Raw genomic sequence first — 27,080 nt, 5'->3', positions numbered from 1 at the left:
TATTTATTGTCTGTATTTTTGTATGTTGAATATGGTTTATACTGCAGAACGTAGCACAACCTGTCACAATGGGCCTCATTCCTTTAGCCTTTATCAGTGGCGGTTTTTACCTATGGGCTGCAAGTTGCACACCAATGATGATTATAGAGACTGCAGACTACCTCTGATTCGTCCAGCAAACATTCAGTAATGCAAATACATTAAAACAGCTGCTGTAATTTAAAATCAGTATTACAGTGTTCTAAACACTGAATGGGCCTACACCAGTGGTTCCCGAACTGTGTGCCTAGGCTCCCTGGTGTGCCTCAGGACACTTGCAGGGGTGCCTTGGGTTGGTGGACCAGGATCAATTAATATTATGAATGGTCAATGTAACAGGCAAAACTAGTGCTGGTGGCTGCCAATCATAACATATGTGGACAAACAGAAGCAAATCCTGTCCCTCACCAGATAACTGTGACATATAAACACAATGTACTTAATTTAATATTTTTTTCTCTAAATTTCTCAATAAGAATCTTTTGGCCTAGGGGTGCCTTGAAAACATTTTGATACTCTAGGGGTGCCGTGATTCAAAAAAGTTTGGAAACCACTGGCCTACACACATAACAGTCCCCTGGCATTTTTTTAAGCTTTCTCACTAGATTTATAAGCTTGGTGAAGTGATAAAGTGTCTGGTTTTTATTACTGGCCAATCAGCTCTAACCTGTCATTAACCAAGCCTGTAACTTCACAGTTAGGAGCTGATTGGCCGGTGATAAAAAACAGACACTTTATCACTTCACCGAGCTTAATAAATCCGCTCCTCGATCACTTAGAAAATTCCCCTACATCGCTCCATGTGTAGGGGCATAGTGATACCGATGCACAGCCCCACGCGTCACTATCGCCCCAGTGATTAATATTTAGCATGCTGGATAAATTAAGTTAATCACAGGGGTCAGGGCCATTGTTCTCAGCGAAGACCTGGCCCTGGCAGATTGCTCAGCACACATCGCTTGCACATTGCTGTGTGCTGAGCGATCTTGCTGAGCATTCTGAGCTATCTAGCATCACTCGGAACGCTCAGTAGGGTCACTACATGTGTAGGGTACACCAACCGCCACACACACTGGGAGATTTTGAGTTAAAAGCAACCCAGTTTACTCATCTGAGCTGCTTTAAGCTCAAAAGCTGCCCAGTGTGTAGGGGGCAGCGGTGAGCGCTGATGCATGGTCCTGCATCATTGCCGGCACCCGCCACTCACCTGCTGATGAGCGATGGGGTGGATGGCTTTCCATAGCTTCCTGCATAGGTAGGATAAAACCAGAAGATTTGTGGAGCCAGCAGCTGGCATAGCAGAAGACATTTCAGTTTGGCATGAAAGATCTAGGAGGTTTGTGGACTAAGCCAGTGGACAAGCCATGTTTGCAGGATTTGAAAGCACAGTAACCACATTTCCAAGTTTAGCAAGGATCTTCTGGGTAGAAGCATCAATCGCTTGAAGCACCAACTGCGGAGAACCAGACATAGTAAAGGTTGTAGTGAGAGCACACCACCAGGTCTAACCAGCTAGCAAGCAAGGAAAACTGAGTATCCAGTTATGTATGAAACCAGCAGAATACTATAGTGCAAGAAGTAGAAAGTTCCAGCACTAATTCCACAAAGCATCAGGCAGTCAGCATGAGAGAATGATGCAGATTGCCAAAGTTACTGTATTATGGAGCAAGTATCCCAAAGTGTAGCCAAGAGGGACAGAGCACCAACAACAGATCCTCCAAAGATGGTGCCTCTGCCTCCGGGAGTCCAGAGTCCAAGTCACATGCACAGCTGCTGACAAGCCATCCACTGAGCAATGCCACCAGCTGCTTAGATGGATCCTAGCTGGTCACAGAGGAGGAAAGGCCAAAACAAGCTGCTCCTCTTCAGCCCACCAGTAACCATGTGTGTCATTGTGCTGGCTGGGGCCGCAAGATGGTGCCTTCGCTTTCCAGGCAAAGGAGCCGAGAGGGCCAGGCAGTCCAGGCTGCACACTCAGCTGCTACAATTCCACTTGCCAATCGAGGACCCCAACCACTCTAAAGGATTTAGACAACTTGAGTCCCTCCACCCGTCAGGATTTAAAAAGCATAATAAGCAGAGCTCACTCTCCTAGCTGCCGCTCACACGCTCCGTACTTCTCTCAATTTAGCAAAATTTCAGTGATAAATGTCTTGCCCACTACAGAGACAATTGCTCAGGTGTATTGTTCCTGTGACTTTTGGTAGTTTATTCCATTGTGTGATTGTTAGCAGGTTATTACCATCACATCACAAGCACATTGATGTAAAATATTGTAACAGGACCCCTGTAACAAACTATGGTGATTTCGTACCTGGGTCTCTGCAAGACGTCTCTGGCAGATTCGGGACACTTCATGGCCTCTTCCCTAGGAGCCTCTGCTAGGAGATCAGACACACACCAAAGAGGACCCCACAGATAATAAGACCACACCAATGAGCAATGACGTTACTTTTTATTATTCTGGAACTAGTCACTGCTGTAAACTAATTGTAATCAGTGTTAAGGTACCCATACACGGTCCGTTCATCGGATCCATTTGGTACTTAATTAGTACACATCGTATCGCATTGCATGCCTTGTGCATGCATTGTGCATGCAATGCGATGCAATACGATGTAAAGCTAGTACAAAAAGTATGTGCAGCACATACTTTTTGTACCGTACGATCAGATGCGCGGGAGCGCGCATCTCATAGTACAGAACGGACGGTCCCGGAACGGACCGTCTATGGGCACCTTTAGATGCATACAATAAACCTTTACCTGCGCATGTTGAGTATGGTCTCACAAATTAAGGTTATTAATAAGAATGACTGATTCCACTTACACCAACAGAGATTCAATAAAACTTCAGTGGTAAACAATGTGACAACTAATCACATGTGCAAAAAAATCACTGTACTAATATACTGCCTAAACCATGCATAGTGTAGTGATTTCCCTATAATATTCAAATTGTTCAGAATATGAACTGTTCTGTTCCTTAATGTCCTCCAAAGAGAATGATGAGTTGGGCTTAAACTGTGCACAGTGATTTATAAACCAATGGACAGTACTGTATGCAGGTTGTATTCAGGTATACCTGGTACAGCAAATAGAGGGCACTGTAGGAGGTGAACAGCCAGTGTATTTTATAATCCACAAATAGAGGGTGCTATTTAGACATGACAGTCAATATCAGAGCTGCCAATAGTGGGCAGCGTGAATCTTGAGCAGTATAACAGTGTCACCAATAGAGGGCACTGTGAACCTTATGAACAATGTAGTAGTCTCGCCAATAGAGGGCGCTGTGTAGCCAGGGCACTATATCAGAGTCACCAATAACAAATAAAGTCCTTAATAGTCCGTTCGTTAGTGCATATGGGTTCGCACAGGGGCGATGTTTAGCATCTGCATATGCGCAGATGCATTTCTGCGCATATTCAGATGCTGGGTGCATGCGCCCATGGCGAACTGTGGGCGTGAGTCAGTGGTCAGGGGTAGATGCACGTGGGAACACCCAGCGTTTCATGGAATGAATTTGCATCCGAACGAATCAGCCAGAATAACCGCCATAGCGCATATAAGATAAAACATCTTTTAGTTCTACGCATTATTCAAGTGCCAAAACCTTTTCTGTTATAAAAAGGTCTCTTCAGTGAGAAAATGCTTTAAGCTTAAATAAAATGTAAACGCTGACCTTTCTTTCCCGAATGTTCTGAGACAATGAAATCTTATAAAGATAAAATACTATCTATACAAAATGCATCGTACAGGGAAAATATAGAATTATACAGTATCACTGGAGTGGTTGAGGACTGTAGGGATAGGACAGTAGGCTGTCAGAATGTTTATTTAATTTCCCTGCATAGTGTATTATGAACTGGAAGTGTTTTATTACATGTTGTGAGAAGAAAACAATTGCAAAGGACAGAACTCCCAGGAAAAGCACACGCGCTATTCCTCTCTCTCCTGCAAGCCGGGAGAGGCAGTGCACGCATGCGCGGTGCATAGGTTGCACGCATAAGAGCCAGGGCCGAATCTCTGGTAATTTTATACCACATTACAATGAGCAGGTTCAGTGGCATAATGAGATATATTGTAGGCCGGAAGAAAAAGATTGTGAGTGTCTCCATGTATTATCCAGTTGTAAAAAAAAATGTTAAGAACACATTTAACATTTGTCACGATCCTGACTAAAAGGGTTTTTCGGACCTGATTGCACAGCTGTGAATTTGCATGCCAGGCGATTAACAATAGACTGCGCATGCGTGAGGCAATTATTGCGATATAATCCGCTACTTTTACTCAAGCTGATTGACAGGAAGCCGGTGTATCGGGGTGGTAACCAGCCATTTTCTGGGAGTGTCAGGGAAAACGCAGGCGTGCCCAGATGTTTGAAGAGAAGTTGTGTGATGTCAGCTCTGGCACCGATCAGCCTGTTCTATTGGAGCCGCCGAGTAAGTCCTGGGCTACGCACCCAATTCGCGCAGGGAAAAAATCATTACACAGCATGGTGAGTGTCTTGCATATGGATTTGCTGCTAATAGCCAACAATGTAACTTCTACAAGCCATTCGCAAGCTGGACACATCAATTCGCAGGCTTGCACAGGGTGGGATTTAACTCTGGCTGGGCGGCGATTACTTGATCACTGTGCTCTGTAAATTAGCAAGGAACCGATAACGTCTGACTAACCCCCTTAATCCTTATTATTTTGTGACTTACCTCTGCCATCTGTCCTGTATCTCAGGAGTTTTCTTTTGCTGGGTTTAGCCCAGCTCACCAGTACCATACTGATTTCACTATGCGAAAGGTCTGCTCTTCATAAGATCTGCAGTCTCTGCTAGCTAGCTGCTAATTATCCCAGGGTTGCCTACCTGACCCTCTCCTTCAGGGGGAAAATACTCTGTTCCTGGACTTCCCTGGTAATGTGGGGGAACACCTGTGGTGAAACACCTTCTTATCAATTGCAGTACCTAGCTCCCCACAGGTGATGGCAATCATACATTACCAGGGAAGTCCAGGAACAGAGCATTTTCTCCCTGAAGCAGAAGGTTAGGTAGGCAATCCTGAAGTAGCCAAATATGTGGATCTTCCTATGTGAGTTCTCTCCATGTTGCACAGTTATTCCAGCATATTGTGGATGATTCTTCTAAATTTCACTTGCTTACTGGGTCAAATCACCAGTGTAATGTCATGCCCAGAGTAGTGCCCTTGTTCCTCGCCTGTCTCCCAACATTTGCCGGTTCACAGAGTAGAATACCCAATGCTCCAAATACTCATCTAAGGTGGTTGCCCATGTATATGCATTGAGACATCTGTTAAAGGGACAGGAGTGGGTGCTATATGGGGGTGTATCAATTTTTTTTAGGTGTTTCTGGCTTCCAGCGGTGGATGAGTGGGGATATTTGTGATATATTGGGGATTATTGTAATTACTTGTTTGTCTGCTTGATGAAGGTTTTGCAGTACAGTATGTGTTCAGTTTCAGTAGGGGGAGGTTGGGTATTATTTACCATTTGGTGGTTTGTGGTGTGTCACAGCAGCTAAAAGGTCTGGGGACCACTAGCCTGCAAAACTTTTTGAAAGCAATGGCTTCCACACATGTGTAGTGATGTATTAATCTCACTTATTTTGGTGTTGGTCCTACTACATATGATTTAGTACCACCCATGTGAGGCCTCTTCTACACATTTTACAGGGCCATTTTCAGTTCCCAATCCACCCATGGCTGAAGACTTTTTTGCATTTATATATTAGTAGCGTAATCGTGATTTTTATGACTGACTTATTTCTAAGATCCCATTGCCTGAGCAGGGAGCATCATATACTAAATGTAAGCTCTTCATACATAGACGAGCAGAATTAAATTGGCATTATCGGTTGCTACGTGTTATTGGCTGCTTCCTATAATCGGTTGCTTCGTTTTGGAGTTATTTGGCAAAACGTCTGGTGACCTGGAACATGTGACCTGCTGGGTGATCTGGAAACTGCCACAGTGCTGCAACCCACTAAGCAGGGATACTACAGGGCATTGACTTCTAAGGTGGTCAAAAGGGGTAAAATGTTCCACCAAGCAAACCGTTGCCCGGGTGAACCGGGAAATCAGCTACTAATAAATGCTTAAGCTTAACTGCATTGTTTTAAACTATGTGATCTCCTATTGACCTAATTCCCTATCTTTTTAAAGTAGTAAATTAAAATAGTAAAGGGACAGTATTACCAAAACATAACTTTTACAGGTAAAATGTACCTAACTACTAAAGCCTCTGCTTGTGATAGTTATCTATGGGTATCTCTTGCCAGGTTTTCGCCATAACACAGTTGTTAGCATCACTGAATTGCATTGCCGTGATCATGGATTTAATTTACCAGGTTACTAGACAAGGTGCTGTATATTATGTGCTGTATGAATAAACTAGCTGATGTGCCTGGTTTCAACCAGACAAATGTTTGGTGGGTAGAATGTTTTAACCATTCATCCCCCTTAGAAGTTGAATTTTGAAAAATCTGAGCAAAGTTAGTGGTTGCATATAATACCCCTTCACATCACAACCCAGGTCACACCCTGGATTTTCTGAACAGTTCCATCCCAGATGCGATCCGGCTGAGACCCTTTTAGACTGGATGCTCGACCCATCTTATTGCTTGGTTGGTGATGTCACCGCCATCGGGTCCCAAGCAGATGCCTGGAGATTTTGATTCATTTGTAATAGGGTCTGAGTTTGCCAGAGGTGCGGGATCCCGGCTTTTCTATGTTTTTTAATGCAGACCTCATTTCTAAGGCATGGTTTTGCCTTGTACATGATTGCCGCTTTAAAAAACATCCAAGATCGGCCGTCATTCCGCACCTCCGGCAAACTCTGACTGTATTACATATGCTCCCTATCTCCAAGGGCTGACTCTTCCTATGCTGTGAATGGGTGCCAGGTTGCATTGATCTGGCTAACCCATTCACACTACATCCCAAGCTGGGCTTAACCCATGTTGAACCCTGCTCTATACCCAGGTTATACACTGCACAATATGCCGGGTTGCTTCGTGTTTACATGTAATAACCCAGGATATTGCTGACAGAGTGAAAGGGGTATATCTGTCACAGTTTAGAGACCACCCAGCAATGTTCAAGGTCACTCAGCAGGTACACAGGGAGAATTCACCAACTGCATCATTTTCCAGAGCACAATGGTGATGCATCGTATATGGCAGGTGAACGTTTTGCCACATAACTCTGAAACAAAACTAATTACAAATCTATAGACCAAGACCTTTAATTTGGTTTGCCCTGCTCACAGAAATATGTAATTCATAAAAGTTGTCCATCTGCTATTAATAAATAGATAATAAACCCACGTGGTGTGAGGGAGAGACCACACAGCAAAGCACAAAACCGTTACCAACATGTGCAACTCGTGCTATCATGAATCTGGAAGTCTCAGAATGCTACAATAGGTATTGTAGTCCAGCTCCAGCTGGGGGAATAAGTTCTATAGCTACAGTACATGCATTATGGGGGCCATTCTGGTTGGCACAAAAGCTGCACATTTTCCAGCTTTGTGAGTCATTTAAATGCCGCCTGCACAAATGCCCACCTGTCGCATGGACTGCAAATCTCCCCACATGCATGCGAAGCATAAACATCCGCAGATTGAGTGTGGGGCAGAAATCATTCGATGGACGTAGACCTAAGACAACTCTCTGGTGTGTTAGATCTGGGGGATCCCTGTATGGAAAGCTGACATCAGCTGCCCGCCCCCCCCCCCCCCCCCCACACCCGAGTCATGGGCAAATCACCATGGGAACGTCCAGTACTCATGAAATGCTGGGCATTCCCTTGGATGCGACCACAGTGAGCCGCCAGACACCCCCCCACCCGCACTGCTCAGAGCCGAATTAAGGGGAGGCCCAGGGGATACGTATCCCCAGGCCCCCACATCTCTGAGGGCCCCCTGAGCTTTAGTGCATTTTGGGTGGAATGTATTCTATGTGTGTTTGGTTGGTAAGTCTTTAGGGGCCCCGTTTGTCTTAAGAGCCCCGGGCGGCCTGGAGCCTTAATCCGGCTCTGGCACTGCAGTAATAATCAATTCGCCGTGGCCGCTCGCACAAAGCGGCTGCACATGCGCATAAAAGTTTATGCTCATGTGCAGTTGCTAAACATCGCTCCCCTGTGCAAACGCGCAGGGGAGTGAATTGACTAGACTACTGTCCAACCTGGAGGTCAGTTACTGTATCCGTGGAAGAGTGAACAGGATCAGAGTGAGCACTTTTTTTTTCTTTATAGTTCTATTATAAAAGTATGAGTTTGAAGATGCATTGTCAGCAGATTGCTATTCCGTTTAGATAGTGCTGTAGTTTGCTTTGAGAATTTCTTAAATCTCCAACTAATGGGTTGAATAGAGACATGTTCTTTCATCTCTATGCATAACAATGCAGAATAATCTTCGGAAGAAATATTTTGTGATTATTTTGCATAAATAATGAGTCTGTTGTGTTGACATTAGTGTTTCCTAAATTATGTAGCAAGCCAAAGCACAAACACATCTTAAAAATCCACAGGTAACATTGAATTCATGAAATATTTATAAATTAATTAGCTTAGATTAATCTTTTCTTTACGAAGATCAAATTGCGTGCTCAGAAGACGTGTCAGGATCATGTATGGAATGTCAAAGATTTTATAAGGATTAAGTAATGTTCTGTAACATCTTAAACGCTTGACTCTTTTCATCCATTGCTGATTAAGCAGAGACAACTCTCCTAAGAAAAAATGCATTAAATGCATTTATATTATTATTATTATTATTATTATTATTATTATTATTATTATCAACATTATTATTATCCTTTTATTTATATAGCACTATCATACTGCACAATGTTTTACAATCACAAACTTTATTCAGACACAATGGAGTAAATTTAACTAAAGCTTCTAGTTGCTCTATCGTCACCATAAAAAAAAAGATACAGAATCTGATTGTTGCTATGGGCAACATCACCTATTTTCATTTTTAGAAGCTTTATTAAATTTACCCCAACAAATGGAAGCGATTGGGTGACTGGAATCTCATTGCACTGGTAATGGTATCTGCAATTTCTCTATGAGATAATACGTGATTTGGGCTCGATTTAACCCGCTTCCGGTGGATCAGGAAAATAAATCGGGTGAAATCTTCCCAAATCGCAAGTGTATGGCATCCAATCAGATTTAATGCGTGGTCCCCTGGCATGAGATAGGAATTGGGGGTCCGACGGGCTGCACATAACAATAATTTCCACGTATATTATAATCCGGAATTATTCAAGCCGATACCAACGGGATGCAGTTAAGATCCCGGCGGTCGGGATCCCGGCGTTCAGAATCCCGACGCCGGAATCCCGACCGCCGAAATGCCGACACATTCTCCCTCCTGGGGTGTCCACGACACCCCTGGAGGGAGAATAAATTAGTGTGCCGAGCGTAGCGAGGCACCGGGCCCGCTGCGTGGCGAGCGCAGCGAGCCCGCAAGGGGGGGCGATCCACGTCGGCATTTCGGCTGTCGGGATTCCGGCGTCGGGATTCTGAACGCCGGGATCCCGACCGCCGGGATTCAATACTGAATCCATACCAACTTGTGCTGATTGTCTTACATAGCAGATAACTGGCTATTGAGTTATATATGAGACCTGTACATTGTTACTACAATCAATAATGTTCATATTGCTATAATCAATAACTACTGTTACTCCAGTTCTGATTTAAGTACAACTTAGCAAGCCATAGGGGCCATAGTTGCCAAGTATTCAATCAATTGTGGAATTTATCAGCAAAAAAGGGAGCATTTCCCCTGTCAATCAATGTTGTGCCCAAACACGTTACAATTATTGTATACAATATTGTATACATTATCACATCTCATTGCATATCGGTTTTGCGATGAGATCTGGTACAAAAAGTATGTGCTGCACATACTTTTTGTACTAGATCTCATCTCATCTGATCTCATCGCAAAACCGAGATCGGATAAGATGCGATATTGTATACAATATTGTATACAATAATTGTAACGTGTATGGGCACCTTATCATTTGTAACCAAATGTTACAAATCTTCCTCTGAGATGTAATATACAATACAATGTGGCAGAATGCTTTACTCCATGCTATATAGCTAAGGTGAAGGGATGTGTGCCTGAACATTGTTAAACATTGAATTGTTACCCTCTTAAACACTGGTCAAAATTCACAGCAGTTATTGAAACTGTTCAAATTCTAAAGTGTTCATTAAAGTGTGCCACTTGCAAGCCACCTTTTTCCTTTTAAACATTATCACTTTCTCCGTTGTGTCTTGATATCACTATTTGTTGTATGTTTTTTTTAGGTTTATATTTCGCAGCCTTTTAAGTAATATTAAATTAAAGTTAATTTTTATCCCTCTAGGTGCACCAGACTAGGGACAAACTTTTCCTCTCTTCTGTATACGTATTCACATATTCTTTGTCCATTGGTAGCACACCCTCGTAATATACATTTACAGCATACAAAGGTTTTTGGATATATTCATTTTGAGGGTCCTCTGTCGTCTATACGTGTCCTGTGCGATTGGCACCCTACCCCCTTGTGCCTCCTAATTTTGGGGGAGTTTATTCATTTTTAAACAGACCAGAAGATTTCCCTTTATTAACCCATAAGTTATGCATGCTGAAATTATCGTTATTATGACCTGGCTCTTACATAATTGTATATGACAATAAAGTGATTGACTTCAGTTATTAAACACATAATGATATTGAGTCTTTTTTCCACAGTAAATATTGTATTCATAGTGTGTTTTACATTCTTACGTCTATGATTGCTGTAAGGCTTGTGGGACATTTTATTAAACAGGACACTTTTTATAGACATGCAAATGCAGAATCAACAATCTTCATAAATGTAACTACTCTATCCTAAGCACACTGAATTACATAAATCAAAATTTGCATATTCTTGCAGACAGGCTAAATTGTATCATGTACAGTATATAGCACTGTGTTTTTATTTGTATTGAAATGAACGTGGAACTATCTGTAAAAATGCATATCTGTGCAATTTCTTTGTGTATTATGTCTCATTTTATGTATTAATACATAGGATCATATGCCATTTAAGAAAATGAATAAGAAATCGACATAAGTATAATTGAATGATGTTTGTGTGTGTGTGTGTGTGTGTGTGTGTGTGTTCCACGATAACTCTCGAACGCTTTAACTAATCAACTTTAAACTTTGCACACTACCTTATCAGCTTAAGAGGCAATCTAAGTTCGAAGATGGGTTTAATCAGATGACCCTTTAAGGGTGCTGTCATAAAGGTCCATGCTATTTCTATTGTTTTCATGCATCATGAGAAAGCTTGTGACTTTCTGAATAGGCACATTTACTCCTGAGGAATCCGGAGTGTAGCATCCGGGGAAACGCGTTGAGCAAGCACTTTCCATCACATCTCCAACTGCATCATTTAACCATCCATTGGCTGTATTTCCTAAGATTTCACCCTTCCAATAAGATCTGGACTTTGCATATGGGACTTATTGCCTTGTTCCTAATTCACCAACTGAATAAATAGGAGTTGGCATCTCTAGGAGTCTTGAGCTCTTGAAAATATAGAGCAACATAAAGGGACCTGTTGGAGTCACGTTTTGCAAACGTGGGACGATATCCAAATCCTCCACCAATATTTACAGATCCAACAGCCACCTCATCCCCATGGAATGGTAATATATATGACCATCAAAAATTAATTAAGTTGGAAACTGTGATGCAATTTGAACATTTTATATACAGCTCAGATTTGGAGAGGAATGCTCCATTAACGTATTCACGTGTATTAATTACCCAAATTTTTACATATATTTACTTTTATTGTGTTATATATGTTTTATTAAATATATTTAAAATTTCAACGTCTTGTGATATTTCAGCCAGCGCTGGCACATTCTTTTTCTTTGACTTTCTGAATACAATTTGAACCGCTGAAAGTGCCACCAGGCCCCAGTAAAAAGAAGCATGACCAATGGGAGGGCATGGCCTATGGGAGGTGATGTGGCCACACCCCTTTAAAAAAATTGCAGTGGGTGTAGCTGTGTGCCAGTGCACAGGCTGCTGCTGCAACTGCCTCTCTCCCCCATTCAGCTCATGGCACAGAGCAGCATGTGCTGAGAGGGGGAGAGAAGCTATGGTAGCCTTTGCTCTACTCCCACTGCCCAGTCTATGAAGCAGGGGAGGGGGCACGGGACACTGGCCCCTCCAACAGACTCGGGCACCGGTAGAAAGTACCCGCCACCCACCTCTCCCCGGCATAGGCGAATCTAGGGGTGGTCCGGGGTCGCACCGGACCACCCATTAGACTTACCGGTGCCTGTACCTTTAAATAGTTAAATATGCCCACCGCTGCCCAGATTTCATATTACAAATATGTGTGATATACACATATATTTAATTAATGGGGAGATGGACTCTGTTAAGACAGAGAAGGAAGAACAAGACCCCCCTCCAGGATGGAGGATTGGTCTGCCCCATTTTCTTGTACTTTGGACATTTGTCTGTGTTAAATAAAGTTGTGGGACAGGAAGGAGGACAAGAGGAGTGAAGCAGAGGAAGCGTGGGAGGTGTGAGGCGTGGAGAAGTAAGAAGTGTGTGGCACCAGGGGAAGGAGAGAGGACGGGCAGTGGTGCAGACGGTGACAGGAAGGGCCGGGACTACAGCGGAGGGAGCGCGGCCGAGAGAGAGAGAGCGCGGCAGAAGTGAAGGAGAGCCTGTGCCTGCAACAGAGACGGCGGTGATGAGTAGAGCCGTGGCGGTGGTGGGAGCAGCAGCTCGGCGGTCCATGAGTTACAGGGACCAGGCAGGCAGAGGCTGACGGCGCGTGGCCCTGCACCCAGTGGCTCTGGCAGAAGGAAAAGAAGAACAGAGGAGAGAAGGCTGCCGTGACCAGGGCAGCTAGAAACGGCCAACAAGCAAGTCCCGCCTGCTGGGGAGTCTTCAGCAACCCCCCTACCCAGAGGAGCCCAGCACAGTCAACCTGGGTGGGCAGTCTACAATGTGAAAAATCTTGCCCAGCGCCCTGCCCAGTGCCAGCCCAGCAATGACTTTTATTTTAAAAAAAAGCTGTAATCTTTCCCAGTGCCCAGCAATGGCTTTTATTAAAAAAAAAAACAAAAAAAAACGCTGTAATCTTTCCCATTGCCCTGCCCAGTGCCCAGCAATGGCTTTTATAAAAAAAAAAATAAGCTGTAATCTTTCCCAGTGCTGTAATATGACTTGCCCCTGTTAAGCCTTTTAGGCCACACCCCCTTAAAAATTGCGCCGCACGCAAATCCATTATCTCTGTTCTAGGACCACCCATTAGCATATGTATTTCTAGATTCGTCTATGTTCTGGAGATTCAGATGGAACATTTTCATTCATCCCGACAGCGTGCCGCGCATTGCCGTCTCGGCACGCGCGAGCATCTCGCGCTCACATGTCCCATTCTCAGAAAATGATGCGCTGAGACGGGAAGACAAGCAGTTAGCCATGCCAGTCACTCAACATCGCTCCCTTGTGCGAACAGCGCAGGGGAGTGTGTCCACTAGAATAACCTCCTAAGCCTTGGAGAGTGACAAGAAATAAACTACCAACCAATCAGCTCCTGTCCTCATTCAAACACAGCCTGTAACATCATGGCAATTAGCATAAAGGGTGTCGGCATAGATGTGTTAAATATATAAATGTGTTAAATATATAATAAAACCTGTTTCGTTTTTTTTAAGCTGAAAAGATTTTGTGTAGATCTGCTAAACTAATAATACAAATACCCAGCATTCATTATGCAATGCCACAATAATGCCACTACCCATCATTCCCTAGAAAAACCATGATCTACCCTACTACGTAGCATTCCCTATGCCAGGCGTAGGCAAACTGTGGCTCTTCTGCTGTTGTGAAACTACAAATCCCAACATGCCATGCCCCAATTTTAGCACTTCCTAATAGCAAAGCATGCTGGGACTGGTAGTTTCACAACAGCTGGAGAGCCACAGGTCGCCCATACCTCCCTTGCAATGCCATGATACATAACTATCCAGCATTCCCTGCAATGCCATCATCTACCCATACAGTACCTTTCTAGTCTCTAACAAAATATTGCACTCATAAAAAAGGATGCCAAATTTACCCCCAGCCCATGCCTTTGACCCTGAACACAGGTACAAGCTGCTCAGATAACATCACAAAAGAATAAGACATGGCCTTTGCACTGCAGCCTTGCATTTTTATAAGATCCTTTTTGTATTTTGACTATAAAGGTTGTTGTGTCCTGCTAAGATCTGATCTGCTGTTTTACAGTCAGCACACTATCCTCTGAGTTAACTTTTCTGCTTACAAATGCAGGTGAATTTTCCAAAGTAGCAAGACTAGATTCATGTATATGCATAATATATACATATACGGGGAAATATGTCACTTTCTCTGAAGATTGTCTTTATTTAACATGATAAATATGCATTCACTTTGTATAATACTGCATAGCATACAGAAATGTCTTATAGTAGAGTATATAAGAAGTACTGTCGATTCTGATTGGTTGCCTATAGCAACATCCCATCTGAAATAGAAGTCTCATCTTAGTAAATTTCCCTCTATAATGTGAAAGTAATAAGGAATATAGATTGTAAGCTCCACTGGGGCAGGGACTAAGGTAATGTCTATGTATTCTCTGTAAAGCCCTGCAAAATATGTGTACGCTATATAAATAACTGATAACAAATAAATGATGTGTGCCTTAGACAGAGGTGGATTTTCCACAAGGCAACCTAGGCCCAGGGTGCATGTCACACTACAGTAGTACACCCTGAGGAAGACCTGTTGGTCGAAACGCGTTTGTAGTTTGGAGGTACCTGGAACCCTTATCTGAACTGGACAATAGGACCACATTTGGAGACTGTATGAGGAGGTTCACCTGGGTTTTTACATCTGACCCCACATATGCTTCAAAACTAGCCTTTTGTTAAAAGGTCAGAAATGGTACCAGGCTTTTATTTTATTAATTGTTTTGTATATTTATGTGATTGAATAAATGGTACTCGTTACGCTATGAGCCTCTCCCTTCTATGTTTATATACAGTATCTGAGAGAGATTGGAAAGAGAAAAATGGAAGAATCCTCTTTGATGGTGTGACCCCCGGTCTAAGCTGTGTCCTTTGGCCTATGCGAGACCCCATACAGTATGGGCGCTTATTAATCCCCTCACCATGGTACTCATCTGCTATTATCTAAGTCTGCACCTTGATCGTTTTCTCTGAGGGAGACCAACTCCGTTTGAGCATCAAAAATGAGAAGCTTTCAGAACTGGGACTATTCAAATATTGGTGAACACCTACCCCATTAGGAAGGGTGGGTTCCTATTAAATATTGAATTCCGAATTTGGAGTTTCTGTCGAGAGAAATAACAACAGTCTGGGATTCCAGATTAAATACACCCCTAAATGAGGTTGCAGTGCATAATCCTGCTTACCCCTCACTTCAGTCCTGTATCCAAAAGTCTGACCAGCTTTGTACTTTTGAATATTATTATTATTATTATTATTAATAATAATATTAAGCAGCACATTAACAGTACTTTGCGTTATCAAGTACACCTTATTAGTGTACTTTATTGAGCTGTCTCTCTCAGTTCCCACATGCATAAGGGGCACTGCTGTGTAGTGTAACAAGTATAAGATTTACTACTGTTTGGTGTAATTTGACGGACACTTCTGTGTATTGTAATGTAAATTGGTATTATTCTGTTGCCACGCCCCTTCCATCCAGTCCCTTTCCCCATGGAGTTATGTCCTATTTTTTTCTCACATGCCTTTTCACACATGATACCTATTTAGAATGGGAGGCACCAATTCTATTACTTGCACAGGACACCAAAATGTCTAGTTATGGCTCTGATGTGCCCCACACCTTTTCTTCCTTTATTTTCCATTTCTCCTCTCATATTTCTTTCTTTCTCTCCTGCTCAATGTAATGAGCAAAATCAATGCTGGTGGCTGCCAATCAGAAGCAAAGTGGACAAACACATAATACAGTAATATAATACAGTAATAATTAAGAAGATGGCGGAATCTAATGCCCAGATCTCTCAATTATTATCCTGAGTTTCTCTACTATGAAAAGAAGGATTAATACTGAAGTAGGAACTACAAAGAATTCCTCGATAGTGTTACAGGTTTTAAAACAAAGACACGCAATTACTTTTATTTAACTTACTTGCAAGTTCATAAATAATAAAAGATATTTTGACTATTTTGGCTAGGATTTTTTCATCTTGTGAGTATAATACACAATGCTATTTTCTGGCGGAAAAAAAAATACTTTGTGTGGGTTTCGCATAATTAAATTACTAATATTGATGTTAAAATGGGACCGTCAAAAATATTGTCAGAATAGGCTCAGCACAGGGGTGAGTAATGCCACAGCACAGAATGGGGTAAAGAATAAAAATTGGTTAATCAAGATCAATCACCTGGAACCATTTTGAGCACGTGATTTATACAGTCCATCATGAAAAACAGTCTCTAGTCTTTACAAACCATTTCAATCCAAATGCCAAAGCCAGTTTGATAGCGCAAGTGGAGCAAACTAATACACAATACTTGTGCAACTGGTAACTGAAGGTTGTGGTCTAAAGAGAGAGAATTGTCATGCAATGGGTGAGAAAACAATTCTAATTTGCAATGTGAAAGAAGGATAACCGTTTTCCGGTCCATTAAACATAAAAAAAAGTGAAAGAATTGTACTATGAAGGTTTATGGAAACAAATGTCAAAGCCATTAAAAATAGATTTGAATAGTGTGTCGAATTTATTTATTCCTTGATGTTAATGGACTGGAAAGAAACATGTTCATTGAAATCTCTAGTTATTCTTTGGCCTTTTGTGTACCGTGAATTACAAATGAGGACATTACATACTGTAGGTAGGAAGTAATAAAAGACAGATATCTCCAAGCAGGTTTGTACAATATTAGTAACAGCACTTTCAAATAGATTAAGGCCATAGAGTATTGTATTGGTTGTTTACAGCTGTTAACAAAATTTGATGAACAGTGGTATGAAAAAAATAAAATAAACCCTCCGTGTTAGTCAGGAATGTTCTCCTAGAGTCTGTGTGTACAGTAGGTAATCATAAGTATTTTATTTGTAATCTTGGGAGTAAGGATGTCCAAAAATGAAATCTGTTTCCAAGACTTGACATCGCCTTTATGTTTCCATTCTCTGAGAGACACTTACAGAAAAATAAAACTGAGCAGTGATCAACAAATGTCTGTCTGAAAGCTGAAAAGGGAGATAAAGCAAGAATAACTCTATGTTAAATCCATCATCATTTAAATGTTATATTGGTGCAGATGTATTAAGCCTTAACAAGAGATAAATGCAAGGGTGATAAGGAGAGATAAACGTCCAGCCAATCACCTGCCAACTGCCATGTTACAGGCTGTGTTTGAAAAAAGTCAGTAAGGAGCTGATTGGCTGGACATTTATCTCTCCTTATCACACTTGAATTCATCTCTTGTAAATTCTTAATACATCTGCCCCAATCACCTAACAAAATCACAAGGGAAATAAAGTGACATGGAAAATATGAGCTGAGTTCCCTCTATGTTTGACATGACAACGAGCAACGAACAAGAAGTTTATATGTAGGCATTTTGTAAGGGGTATAATATGGTGCCAGGGGCATAAATGTGGGTCATAATGTGGGATCCTAAGCATAACTATGTGCTGGCATAATCTGGTGCTCTGGGCATTGCAGTGTATGGCATAATTTTGTGCAATGGGTATTACTGTGTGGGGCAAAATATGGTGCAAGAGGCAATACTGTGTGAGCATAATATGGTGCAATGGGCATTATTGTGTGGGGCATAATATGGTGCAAGCTCATTGCTGTGGGTGGCATAATATTGTTTAAGTGGCATTCTCCAATGTGGGACATAATATTGTATAAGGGGCATTACAATGTAGGACATAATGTTGTGTAATGGGCATTACTATAAGGAGGAACAATGATAAATAATGTAATGGACGTGCATTTTTTTTTCACTGTCATGACCAATGTCTGGAGTGCAGGCTGCAAAATTGGTCTGTATGGTAACCTTTCCCTGCAAGCACATGCCCCTGCAATGCAATAACCCCCCTAGCATCGAGTTCATGCCCCTTTTTTGTACAAACCGCTGTTATTATCGCATTGCTATCTTGGGACCGTGCCAATGTGCTGGGCAATGTATGAATGGTGAGTGGCACTGATTGTTCCTATAGCTATCGATTATGACAGCTGTAGGTGTCATTGCCCATTCACCACATCAAGAACACATGCCCAGTGAGCTGGCCAAGAGGAGGGACACAGTGCATCATCGTTTCCTCTCTGGGCTCTAGCGAGGATCCTCAGTGGGGGTAGTTTTCACTCCAGCAAACAAGATGTTAATACATCTTGTTGGTGTACCCTCCTGCTTCCCCTTAGTAGTTAGGCAAAGCAGGAAATGCTATAGCAACACTATTTGTGTCGCTTTAATACATCTCCCCCTTAGTTGTCAGTTTAACACCATGATGAGAGACCACCTCCCAAGTTTTTTCACAGAGGGTTCACTGCCATGTGACAGCTCACAGTGGTGTATCTAGGGAAAGATAAACAAGGGAAGACAAACAGGGCAATTGACTACCGTAGTACACACTAAGGCTGAAACTATGCTTCTGGCATGGTTTGCAGTGAGTGAGGAAGCAAAGTCTTCTGACAAGATGGAGTTGATGTAATGGTGAGGAGAGGGAGGTCACAGAGAAAGTATGCGGAGAGAGGGTCTTGCTGATTGTGCCCCTAGATCTGCCACTGAAAAGTTATTTCAGTTGACATTACTCATTATTTACTTGCATTGGTTCAACAGTGATATAGCAGATGGCTTACATACTGTATTTGAAAATACGTAACTACAGTTTACAACACTGTGTAGAGAACTGGTAGCCACGTGTCATTCAGAGGTTCATCTGAAACCAATGAATCTGTAGATATAAGAAGATTTGCCTCTGAATTTTCATGGTGAAACAGGACTTGTTGCAAATGTGCAAAGTTCCGTCAATACAAGTTCCACATTTGTTTGATCATTCCCCGGAATAGCCATTCCTCATACTATTTGTATATTTTGTACAGCTGGGAAAAGTATGTGTTCATTTGATCCTATTTATTAATAATCATATTTGTAATGCCATCTGGGTGCAATATAAGTGGCCAGGATCGCTTTTAAATATGCAATTATACCGGGTCAATGCATTAATGAGCATTCATCGGACAAACCCATCTCTGTGATATACTCATTGTGGAAGCAGGAATGGCACCGAAGCACCCCAGGCGAGTCGGGGTGGGGGCGCCCCGGTGCCGGGGGGTGGGGGCGGGGGGTACCTATTAGGCCGTCTGGGGAGCAGGCAGGGGGGTCTATGCTGGCGTCTGACAGGAGCCTGCAGTGGTGTCCTTGCCGCGCGGGTACCTGCGGCGCTGTGCATAAAGCTGGCGGTGGCGGGGGGTTCCTGCAGTGAATAAGAAATAACTAGCGCTATGCGGCGGCACGGGAAGCGCTTCTGTTTTGAGAACACTGGCGGTACGCTGATTGGCTGATCAGCGTGCGGCCAGTGTTTTCAAACCCGGCAGCGCTTCCCGCTCCACCGCATAGCCCGGCGGATAGCGCTAGTTATTTCTTATTCACTGCAGGGACCCCCCACAACCGCCAGCTTTATAGACAGCGCTGCTGGTACCCGCTCGGCAAGGACACCACTGCAGGCTCCTGTCAGAAGCCGGCATGGACCCCCCTGCCCGCTCCCCAGATGGCGCAGCAGGTACCCCTTTTGCACGGGGGGCGAGGGGCGAACTGCCGCCCTCCAGTGGCCGGCGCCCTAGGCAAATGCCTAGACCTGCCTAGTGAATACTAGGCCCTGGGAAAACTGCGCATCTCACTGACCACACATGTGCAAAGGCCATTAAAGGGAAAAGTTCCGGAGGCAGAGATTGCAGCCTATAGGCTACAGTGGCTGCGGGGCCAATCTCTGGAATGCTTTGCATTGTAAAAGTTAGTAAATCTTGCAGGATCGCGCCCCTATAGATCTCTATGCTGTCCGTCCTAAATACATTTAGGTGGTACTAAATATTTCTGGCTAACGTGTGTTTTCGGGAAGACAGGCGCAAATTATTTTTTTAGTCTGCCCTGTGGCGTGGGTTGGCATATCATTTATTGAGAGTCATTTCAGGATACCATTTCTTTGTGGCATTGACTATCTAAAATGTTCATGGATTGCAAGTACAAATGTTACATCTATGTTAATCATATTTCAAGCAGACAAACCAGACTTGTGAAACTCACTAATTGTATGTATTTTAACATATGGGTATGACAAGCTGCTGAAGCATATATCTAATTAACAGAAGCAAGTGCATACTTAATTAAAAACAACTAGAGCAACTGTAAAATATTAATTGGGTGAGAGTTTTAATCAAAGGTGTCTGTTAAATGCTTAATATGTAGAATCATAAAAGATTAATAATTATGAGTAATATTTATTTTAGCATTATTAATTGGAAGTTAAGTTATAATCAGGGACAATGCTACCAGGGTACTGGTACCCGGGGAGTACCAATAAAATAAAGATGTCTCTGAAGGAGACATTCTTCTTCTACATGATGTTTGTGGCAGCTACATATCTTACTAGTGGCAAAAAATGCACTCAGTATTTTATGGTGGCCACTAAAATGCTCTCGGTGGTCACATTCATTTATTTATTATTATATACAGTTTCTTATATAGCGCATACATATTATGCAGCGCTTTACAGAGTATAGTTGAACATTCACATCAGTCCCTGCCCCAGTGGAGCTTACAATCTATATTCCATAGCACATGTACATGCGCACACAGACATTCTAGGGTTAATTTTTGTTGGAAGCCAATTGACCTACCTGTATATTTTTGGATTGTGGGAGTACCCGGAGTAAACCCACGCAAACATGGGGGGAATATAAAAACTCTGTTACTGCGCTGTGAGGCAGTAATGCTAACCATTACACCGTCCGTGATGCCCAATGCTTTTAGGATTATATAGCAGCCACATAAATACTCTGAGTATTCTATGTGGTCATAAGAATGCTCTCAGTATTGTATGGCAGCCAATAAAATGCTTTCAGTATTGTATGGCAGCCACTAAAATGCTCTCAGTATTGTATTTAGTCACAAGAGTGCACTAGTTATTGCACTGCATGGCGGTCATTAAAATTCTCTAAGCATCATCTGGCAGTCACAAATATGCTCTGGGCATTGTATGGTGCTCAAAAAAATATTCTCAAGGTTGTCACATACATATGGCAGTCTCTGAATTGCGCAATGGTGTAAAGAAAAGAAAAGTTTACGACAATAATCATTATTCTCACTGCACTTTGTGGTGGACATAAAAATACCAACTACATTTTGTGGGAGCCATGAAAAATGATTTGTATAGTTTGATGGTCTGAAATTGCCAAGTGCTTAAAATTCTATCTAGGCACAACCAGGCCCCTGATAGACAGCAAATTTGACCTACAATTAGCGGACTGACTGTCATGTTGCTATGAAGAGGAGATGAAGAAGCACCAGACTAAAAAGCACAGAGTAAGAGAAAGAAGTAGAAGAATCCTAGGTGTATAGCTTAATGGAAAACCAGTAAGTTCTGGTGAAAAGTCAAAGAGAATAACAGATGGAAAGTTGCAGTTGTGGTGGGTATTATGGGCCTTATTCTAGTTCACTCTTTCTGACAAAATCCTTCTTAGATGGACAAAACCATGTGCACTGCAGGTGGGGCAGATGTTACTTGTGCAGAGAGAATTAGATTTGGGTGGGGTTTTACTTCAAAGTGAGATCTATATTGCAGTGTAAAAATAAAGCAGCCAGTATTTACCCTGCACAGGAACAAAATAACTCATCCAAATCTAATTCTCTCTGCACATTTTACATCTGCCCCCCTGCAATGCACATGGTTTTGTCCATCTAAGAAGGATTTTGTCAGAAAGAGTAAACTAGAATAAGGCCCCATGTGAGAGCTTGCTGTGGCTCTGTCGCTGATTGTGTGTACAGTGTATAATATAAAAGAATAAGCCAACAAACAGTGACACATTATTCTTAAGGAGCCCATACACGCTCTGTTCTGGGCTCCCGTTCTGTACTTATAAAGTACACATCGTATCGCATCGCATGCATTGTGCATGCAATGCGATGCGATACGATGTAAAGCTAGTACAAAAAGTGCAACACATACTTTTTGTACTTTACGATGAGATGTGCGGGAGCGCGCATCTCATAGTACAGAACGGACGGAGCAGAACGGAGCGTGTATGGGCTCCTTTATCTAGGTAACCTATGTCTGGGTCACAATATGACTGGTCTGCTTCAGGTCCACACTCATCCTTCAGTCAAACTGTTATTTCTTGTAAACACTTCTTCAAGTACATGTACTGTCAAATGTGTTTTTGTAATTGCTATTATTATTATTATTATTATTATTATTATTTTATTATTTTCCTGATCTAGGTTCTTAATAATCTAAAAATAATATATACTAATATTTTAAGAAGTGTTTATGTGAGGAGCTGAGCGGAGGGTATTGAGAGGAGTAGGGGCGGTTTTGTGTAGCTCCACCTAGGATGCCTACAAACCTGGCACCAACCCCAGAAATGATGCAGGAGCTTTTAAAATGTTGGACATTAGACCCTTAACCTAAATAATATGAATATTATACTGTATGTCACCAAAGTATGCAATGTTTGTATAATAGCCTAGGACTTCATAGTGTCTAATATTCTTTGCAGTTTAGTCTAGGATGCACGTCTCTCTAATACACAAGTGTTAATTAAATCAAAACAGAAATAATGACCTCACAGTCTCATGCACAGATATATACATGTAAGTGGACCTGATTAAAATCATGATGCCCCAATGCTCCTATTACCGGTTATTATGGTGTGGCACTTCTTTCAGGGTCACTTACCTTGTCATCCATAGCCAGTGGCATAGCTAGAGGCTTGGAAGCCCCAGGCAAACTCTCGAGGTGGCCTCAAATATGATTAAACCCTTAGGTATACATGTTTTATTATGTCCGAATAAATTTGGTATCATGCATGGACTGGCCCACAAGGATACAGAGGGAATCCCTTGTGGGCCCACTGCCTGAAGGCCCCACTGTCTTCTTTAATGGTCAGGTTCCAGACTGTGCACTCAATATATAGTGTAAATTGGTACTATATTTGAGGGTCAGTTACATGGAGGAGCAATATCACTGATAAATATGAGTGAATGTTTTTTTTCTATAGAAATTACACTAAGAATCACCTAATGGTTAGCCAAGTGTCTGTTAGACAGCCACTGTCCATACACCCTCTTAAGCACAGGTCCTTACCATTGCAATATAATGGTGAGCCCTTCTTGCTCCATTCCGACACTATATACTGTATGAAATATGTAACAACTCTAAATACAACTTACAGTAAAGCTTCAGTTCATTGACCAACACATACTTACTGCATCACCATACTACCGTTTCATTAAAAGTCACAACTTCTAATAAAACTTTTAATAAGGGACTGCAGATTTTTCAAATATTTGTCAAGATTCCTTCAATTTTGTCTGCAAATTTAGTCCCCGAATAGGGGCTCCTATGCTGCTGGATTTGCCAAAACTCCGAAATGAAAAACATTCCAGAGCTTGGTTCTGTAGGTAATGCCATCTCCAGATGGGGCTATTCTATAAAGTAGAAGCCTACAGGCTACTATTTCACAACTTTTTGCAATAGCCGTGCATGCGCATTGCTGCACCCACTCTGTGGAATGCCCTCCCAAGCACAATATGACTCTCCTGCTGTCTCCAAACATACAAGCGTTCCCTGAAAACTCACCTCTTCAGGCAAGCTTATCAAATTCCAGAACCAGCCACTTAACCTTCATATGCTGTTCCTATCTAATCCCATCCCACTATACAGTCCACACATATCCACTCTTTTTCTTTCTTTCTTTTTCACATTTTCCATCCTCCTGACCCCTGGCCAAACTGCTGGTTCACCGTATCTTACAGCACACCAGGAACCTTTACATTCTGGTGGACTTTATGCAATAAAGAATATATATCCTTGTGAATCAATGCCTATTTCCCTATAGATTGTAAGTTTGCGAGCAGGACCCCCATACCTTTGACTGTCTTTTAAAACCCAGTTTGTTGTATCACTGTCTTCTTTGTAAAGCGCAACGGAATATGCTGTGCTATATAAGAAACTGTTAATAAATAAATAATCAATAAATTGGCTATTGCTCCAGGTGGCAGTGTGATACCACTATGCTATAAAACTGCTTCCAACTCTTCACCATGGCAGGATCTATCTCCTAGCAAGAGAATTTTAGAAAGTGTGTGTGAAAATATACATTTTCACATTGTGAATCTGAGTAAAAAATACATCCGCATTAAAAATTTGATAAATATGCCTTCTGTCAGAAAATTAGATATGCAATTTGAATTCTTTTGCATTATGGCTGACCATGATGCCAGCTGGGTGGTTGGACATCAGAATGCTACTGTGTTATGATGTTGGTCCTATTATTATGTGTAGGCCTGGTGCTGTAATCCCATCTAATCCATTGTTAACCTGGCTCCAGACTCCAAATCATTCGGGGATGAATAAAAGGCCTAATTCAGAGTTGATCATTGATATGCAAATTCACAAACCAGTTCAATTATCGCAATCCCCTCGCAATTTGACTGGCAGGAAGTCAGTGTTGGGGTTTTCTGGGAGTGTCCGAAAAACCCAAGCATGCTCAGGCTTTTGAAGGAAGGGTGATGTCAGCGCTGGCCTCGATCAGCCTGTCTCTATTGCAGAGTTGTAGAAGGGTCAGACTATGGGCTATTTCACACGCTCCGGCTCCTGCCAGGTGGTGAAACCCCGCATGGCCAAGAAGCCGTGCCGCACACAGCAGTTTACAATGGTGGGGATGGCCAAAGCCAGTGGTGGGATCCGGCTGCAACCGGGCAACCGGACCGTGGCCATCCTGTGTGAATGGACACATTTGTGCCCACTATTAACTACGGTGTGCGGCACTCAAGGCCGCCGACAGGGGAGTGCCAGGGGTACAGCTGTCCTGGGCCTCGGCCTCTGGAGGGGCCTGGGCAGCTGCCCACAGTGGCACGGCACCACCCCCTCGCATCCGCACAATGCATTCCCCCGGCGCCGGCATCCAGGCACGCACAATACACAGTGCAGCCTGCAGAGCACCGAGCCTAGGATACAGAGGGGCTCGGCGCTTTGCAGGCTGCACTGTGCAGTGAATGATGATCCGAGTCCTGACTCCTGGAGTGAGAAGATGCTGCGCTGCCGCCTGCCGCTGCCGCTGGTAAGTTATAGCAATGGGGGGGGTGCCGGCGCGAGGAGGAGGGGGGGTGCCAGTGCACGCAAGAGGGATTGCCGGTGCGCGCAAGGGGGGGGGGTGCCTCTTGGGGCCCCAGGCTGAAGGTCAGTCCTGGGCCCCAACATTACTAGTGGCGGCCCTGGCGGCACTGCTTTTTGCCGTGCAGGGTTTCGCCGCCCGGCGGGAGCCGGAGTGTGTGAAATAGCCCTTACTCACATTTGCACAGACTGGGAAAATCATTTTCACAATTAACTCACAGATTTACACAGGGTGTAGCTTAGCATAGTGGGCAAGGAGGGATATGACTCACAAGAAGGCTGTGGTCTGGGCATGTCCCCACTATGAAATTTCGTAATTACCAGCTTTCTATAATGGGGGGGGGGGTTATTACAATGACATGATGCAGAGCAAATCGCATCATTCACAACCCGCCCATTCCATTTTACTCAGTAAGTGGGTGGTGCAGGTGGCGTGGTGCAGGTGAATCTGTGAGACCTGCCCACTTCCTGGAGTGCCAGGACCACCATTGGATTTTTGGGAATTTCCTGGCCTTCCAGGAGGGTAGGGAATTATGACTTAGGTTAAAATATGTTACCTATTTGAGGTCATTTGGATATTGCATAGTATTTGCCAAATATTTTTACTGTATCTTTGTTAAATAAGAAACAATTCCTTAACATACTTTAGATCATTTGGGGGAGACTTCTGGTTTCCCATTGATTTCTGAATAATCATAAAACAACATTTCTTTAAATCAGATTAATTTTGAAGATAAAAAATGTATTCTGTCTTGTTATGCTATTTATTGGTTCAGGCTCTTATATTCTATCACAACACACATTTATTCTCTGAAAAGACGTCATTGAATAAGTGCCATCTGGCACATTTAGTTTTATCAATCAGAAAGAACATTCTGCAGCACCAACTCCTCATTGTTCCAATTTAATTGAAGAATGCAGAGTGATTATAGAGAAGATTATTTCTGTTAGACTTGAAGGATTTGCTTTTATTCTGCGCCGCACACAACATATTAAAATATTCAGCATTGTTTATCAGAATCGTGTTAAACTCAACATCAATAAATTGCACAGATATATTAATGTATCTGTCATCACATATATTATAGAAGCCATGGCCATAGTTAATTTATCTGACATAACAGTGTAGCCTTGGATAATATAAGAGGGTGGTAATACCCACAATGCCGTTTAGCTATTTTGCTGTGGACAAGTGTGGGACCTGTCATCCTTAAATACATTAAAACTGATGACTAGTCCCAAAAAGCTAATGTCATTGATCACTATACTGAAGGGAAATAATGAAGTTCAGGGATGAGGGATGACCTCATCAACAAGGCTTCCATAAATTCAAGAGTCTCCACATTTGAAACAATGAGGTCCCATACATCCAAAATACTGCATGCACCCATCTTCTTGCTGCTTCTGTCATCAACTTAGTAATTACTTGAAGCATCTGCAAAAAAAGGAGAGAAGGAGCCGGAGGACCAATCACAAACTACAATATCTTGATTGCAGCTTGTGATTGGTCTTTCCACTCACAGTTCCCCTGATTGTTAGGGCTATAAGAGGACTAGCTGCATTACTGCATGTCAGGGTGTATGC

This window comes from Crinia signifera, chromosome 3, assembly GCF_055691185.1.
Source record: "Crinia signifera chromosome 3, ASM5569118v1, whole genome shotgun sequence".
Lineage (NCBI taxonomy): Eukaryota > Metazoa > Chordata > Amphibia > Anura > Myobatrachidae > Crinia > Crinia signifera.
The sequence above is the reverse complement of the archived record's forward strand: the minus strand, read 5'-3'. Positions refer to the sequence as shown.